Source organism: Nicotiana sylvestris, chromosome 10 (assembly GCF_000393655.2).
Source record: "Nicotiana sylvestris chromosome 10, ASM39365v2, whole genome shotgun sequence".
Classification (NCBI taxonomy): Eukaryota; Viridiplantae; Streptophyta; class Magnoliopsida; order Solanales; family Solanaceae; genus Nicotiana; species Nicotiana sylvestris.
This window is the reverse complement of record NC_091066.1, coordinates 35,818,082-35,823,544: the sequence shown is the minus strand read 5'-3', so window position 1 is coordinate 35,823,544 and position 5,463 is coordinate 35,818,082. Positions and strand designations below refer to the sequence as shown.

The following is a 5,463-nucleotide window of genomic DNA, read 5'->3' as shown; positions in this document are numbered from 1 at the left end:
TATCAGATGCAAATTAAGGGAAAACAAAGAAAGTGAGAAATAATCCGAAACCAATTTAAGATGATGAAAGAATATACAGTCAAAATGTTGATAATATAGTTGAACTAACATACGCACCCAATCTTGTTGACAGAGGCTTCAAGCTTACCTTAGTTTTTCTAGGCTTAGTTGGTGATAATTTTTGTTAACTCAGAGATCGAATAGCTGGGGGACGAGTGATAAATTAGAGATCCCAGACTATCGTAAAAACTTATCCGCAACACCAAACTAACAAGATAATGAAACTTGTTATTTAATCTAACTACAATTATTAGTGCTTAATTATAGTTAACTTTTATTATTTTTTTGTACATACCCTTGAGTCCAAAGGTTTCAGGTTGAGCAGGACGAAGACGGAATACCTTGAGTGCAAATTTGGGGCAGAGCCGACGGAAGCGGGAGTGGAAGTGAGGCTTGATTCTCAAGTCATCCCTAAGAGGGGTAGTTTCAAGTACCTGGGGTCGTTTATTCAGGGGTCCGGGGAGATCGACGAGGATGTCACACACCGTATAGGGGTGGGGTGGATGAAATGGAGGTTAGCGACGGGAGTCCTGTGTGACAAGAAAGTGCCACTGTTACTGAAAGGTAAATTTTATAGGGCAGTGGTTAGGCCTGCTATGTTGTATGGGACCGAGTGTTGGCCGGTGAAGATCTCACACATCCAGAGGATGAAAGTTGCAGAGATGAGGATGTTGAGGTGGATGTGCGGGCATACAAGGAAGGATAAGATTAGAAATGAAGATATTCGAGAGAAGGTGGGGGTGGCCCCCATGGAGGACAAGATGCGGGAAGCAAGACTCAGATGGTTCGGGCACATTCAGAGGAGGAACACTGATGCACCGGTGAGAAGGTGTGAACGACTGGCGGTGGTGGGTACGAGGAGAGGTAGAGGGAGACCTAAGAAGTATTGGGGAGAGGTGATCAGGCAGGATATGACGCGACTTAGGGTTACTGAGGACATGGCCCTAAACAGGGAATTGTGGAGATCGAGCATTAAGGTTGTAGGTTAGGGGAAATTGTGATGTCTTTTTTACAGCGCACTAGAGTGAGACTAGCCAGTTAGAAATTAGTCTTAGAATGCTATTGATCAACTACTGATGATGTGCTTTATCTTCTGTGTATTAATACCTTACATCTTTCTCGTATTTCCTATATCTTTTATATTGCTGTTACTTTGTTTTTATGGTATTTATGTTATGTTATGGTTTTTATGGTATTTTATGTTGTTTTATTATGAGTATATTGATAGTACTAATATAGTGTCTCTTGTTGCCTCTTCGAGCCGAGGGTCTCCTGGAACCAGCCTCTCTGCCCCTCGGGGTAGAGGTAAGGTCTGCATACATATTACCCTCCCCAGACCCCACTTGTGGAATTATACTGGGTTGTTGTTGTTATTGTTGTTGTTAGAGTTCCATCCTGACCTAACAGTGTAAAATGGTATTTTATGAATGATAGTGATTAGTCAATATTGGTAAGACTATTTTCAAGGATTAAAAATTTTCAAGTTATGGGTTTTACAGCTTTTGTGTTTATTTGCATAACTATGTATGGAAAAAGAAGAAAACAAGATTCTTCCTAAGTATTTGACAAAGAAATAAGATTATAACTTAGAAAAGGTTAGGGAAGACTATGAATCTCTACACAGTGATCACTAAATTACATAAGATTCAAGTCACAAGATGCAGCAAAAATGCAGAAGATGATTGCGAGGAAATAAAAGAAAGAGGATGACAGTAGCCCTAAGATTTTGTAACATTAGTTATTCTTATTCTACTAGCCGTTTTTTGTTTCTTATTTATTCAAAATAAAAATCCTAGAAGACCTTATATCTCCTATGGTTAATTTAATTAAACTTGGTGTAAACATCCGGTGCAGGTAAGTTTTTACCGTATTTGAAAGAGTCCATCACTCAAATGGTTATTCAACTATCCTAAATTATCTTCTAAACTCACTTTTCTTTCGTTTGTAACAACAAAGTCACTGAATTATACCTATTACACTTAGAAGGTCACTCAACTAAATTTTCCAAATTTTAGATTGCCAAATACCTACCCTCTAAATTATAAACATTTATCTTCTTTTTAAATTTTTTAATATTATGATTTCCCCTTTTTAATTTACATTATGAACTTACCTATAGAATTAATAAATATTATATATAAATTAAAAAAATAAAAAAGTATTTAAGCATATATAATGATGGAATAACAAAATAATGAGCATAGTAAAAAAATTAATAAGAATAATTTGTTAGTAATATAATTTTAATATTAACAAGACAAATTCAAAAAACTATTTACACAATTGAGAATGAAAGAAAATAAAGGTTGTAAAATATTATTCCATGTATATAATATAAAAATAATTATTTAAATAAAGGTATTTTTATATTATACATTATATATTCTTGAAAATTATACTCAGTTATAATACATATTGATAGTAGACGATAATTATGCAATTTAGATACTATTTACACTCTAATTTGGCCGCACTTTATCAATGTTTGAATGTAAAAGATAACACAATGCTCTAATTAAGAGTTTTACGTTTTGCAGGAGTCACTCCGAGCTAGGAGGAAGCTAAAGAGTGTTTTGGAGTCAATATGGAGCATGGAAGGCTAATCGGAGGATAGCAAGGTCAAAAAGGAGAAAGAAGAGCAAGTACCAGCTCCGCGGTCAGATCCGCAGCCGCGGACAGAACAATTGTCAAATCCGCGGTCCATCTGCGGTCCAATCAGTGACCGCGGATGGGCAAACGGGAGCCAAGAAGCCAGGGTCAATTATGTAATTTCCAGGGCGACTAACCTAAACATATGTGAAGCCTATTTCGTCCTAAAGAGAGATATAGTTGTTTTTAGAGAGAATTTGAAGGCAAGACACGGAAGAAAGACAGAGAATTTTCCTTAGAGTTTTATTCTTCTTCTTTTTAATTCTATTGTTGATTATGACTTTATTTAGTGAATTTTTATCTCTTAGTATGAGTAGCTAAACCTGTCATCTAGGGTTGATGGAACCAATTGTTGGATGAAGTCTTGACTATATTTTGATATAATTGAGCCGTTTTTACTCTATGATTGTTCAACTACGTGTTGTCTTGTGATTAATTGAAAGGGCCCTTGATTAATCGTGTCTAGTTATCTCGTGTTGCTTGAGAAAGAGCACTTGGTTAGATTATTGTTGAACAACACTACTTTTGGGTAAGTTAAAAAGAGATTAATTACTTGAATTTAAAAGCAGGGTTAGAGATAACGAAGCTTTGGTGGTATAATTCTGAGTTGCATAAATTGTTAGCTAGAGTAGTTCGAGAGAATGCTTCTAGTAAATTATCGTAATTGATCGAGAGATAACTGCGGTAACCCAGAACTCATATTTCTTATAGAGTGTTACAGCGAGATTATAGCTAACGTGTCAGGAATTAATCCGACAATTGGGGAAATCAGTAACCCTAGACCATTTTACCATTGAATTCAACTCTATTCTTGATTATTGCTAGTTTTATTGCTATTTTCCTTAGTTAACTAAATTCTACTCATTATCCATCAAAAATCGTGCATCCGGAAATTATTTGAGTTTATCATTAGCAGTGGTAAAAGTTGTAGTGAATAGGTTAGTTCCTTGTGGGATTCGACTCCGGACTGAACCAGATTATATATTTTCGGTGACCGTTGAGTCCTTTTTATAAGGCATAGTTGGGTGTGATCAAATTTTGGCGTCGTTACCGGGGAACTAATGGTGTTATTTATTTCAATTTAGAAGAATTGCTAGGATTATTAGTTTAGATCAATTTTCTGTGGTGTTAAAAAAATTTCCATTAAATTCTCACGTTCGAACTCTTCTGTGATCCAGGTGCATGCCTAGAAGCTCTTTGAGAACTGGTGAACTCTTTGAAGGACTCTCATATCCCGAAAAAAGCATATCGGATATTGAACCGGGCTAACAAGAAGAGCAAACAGCTAGAACAAAACGAACAAATTGAAACTGAAATGGGTGACGTAGACAACAGGAATGATCGAGATCACCCAAACGTCAGAGTGGTAGCACCTCTTGTGTCGGAAGTTGCTCTCTATGATTGGGCACAACCAACTGCTGATAACCTGGCCATAGCAAATGCAGTTTCTCAGATACAAATGGAGACATTTCAGATTACCAACAACATGCTGCACCCATTGCAGAATAAAGGGTTGTTCTCCGGGTCATACATCGAAGACCCACAACAACATCTGAAGAACTTTCTATCAATTTGTGTCACTCAAAGACAACCGAATGTGACCCCTGAGGCAATCAAATTATTATTGTTCCCATTCTCAGTGACTAGGGAGGCTCAAACTTGGCTAAATTCGCTCCCAATAAACTCCGTTACTACTTGGGAGGAACTAGTCAAGCAGTTCTTGAACAAGTTTTATCCACCCAACAAAATTGCAGGGCAGATTGATGAGATATTGCAATTCAGGCAGAAACCGACTGAGACTTTGCAAGAAACTTGGGAGAGGTTTAAGGGTATGTTGGTGAAGTGTCCTCACCATGGCATTCCAAATCAGATGCTGGGACAAAGATTCTATATGGGTTTGGCTGATAGTCTGAAGGCCAATGTAGATGCTTCTGCCGGGGTGCACTCTTGAGCAAAACTTTCATAGAGTGCAAGATTTTTCTTGACAAGATGTCTCAAAATTAAGGCTGGATGACGATAGACACAACACTCACTTCAATAGTGCATTCTGTCGCTCTTGACCCAAACAATACACATGCAGAAAACATAGCCACTCTTATGACCCAGATGAGCTTGTTGACAAAGAAAATCGATGAGATGGGTGCGAAACAGGTGCACATTGTTGATACCACAAATGGAGGCTTATGCACTCCGTGTATAAACCAGTCATATGTGTGCTCGTGGAGTGGAGAGGATGAAAACCAGGGTTTCAAAGAAGATATGAACTATGTCAATAATTTTGAAGGTCAGAGGTAAGGTGGGCAGCAATGGGGACCAACAACAAACCAGCAATACAAACCAAACCACCCACAACACAACCCCAATACAGGAGGAGCATGACCACAAGGCCAAGTCGTGCCTTATTAAAGGCAACAGGGCCATAATCAGCAACACCAACAACAATTGACCTACCAACCACCTCATCAACAACAGGATAGTAGCATGATCAAAATCAGGGGTATGCTGCAACAACTCATTGGGACAAATGGAAAGATGCAAGAGAAGCTAGCTGCACATGATTTTGCAATCAAAGGCATTGAAACTCAATTGGCACAACTATCTATGGCCTTGAATAATCGCCCATAAGGAACATTTCCTGCAGATACAAACAGTAATCCAAAGGAGTAAAACCCAAATTAGCTCATGGTAGTGAGTCTCAGGAATGGGAGAGATTTAGACAGGGAGCAAGAAGTTGCTCAATCTAGGAGAGAGACA

At 37.9% G+C, this 5,463-nt stretch overlaps 1 protein-coding gene and 1 non-coding gene across 3 annotated transcripts in view; both read right to left on the bottom strand.

The window, feature by feature from the left end:
* The window catches only part of LOC104242775 (V-type proton ATPase subunit F), a 24,859-nt gene extending 24,577 nt beyond the window's left edge, over positions 1 to 282 (bottom strand). The window contains exon 1 of one of the 2 annotated variants that reach the window (XM_070160438.1): positions 149 to 282. The gene's annotated coding sequence lies outside the window, so the exon portion shown is untranslated. Of the gene's footprint in view, positions 1 to 117 lie in introns of both variants that reach the window. The other variant, XM_070160439.1, reaches the window with a different exon arrangement.
* A 4,180-nt stretch (positions 283 to 4,462) lies between these two features.
* On the bottom strand, positions 4,463 to 4,569 carry LOC138880542 (small nucleolar RNA R71). The gene has a single exon (XR_011403276.1). It is a non-coding gene; the product is annotated as a small nucleolar RNA R71 (small nucleolar RNA).
* Between the last annotated feature and the right edge of the window lie 894 nt (positions 4,570 to 5,463).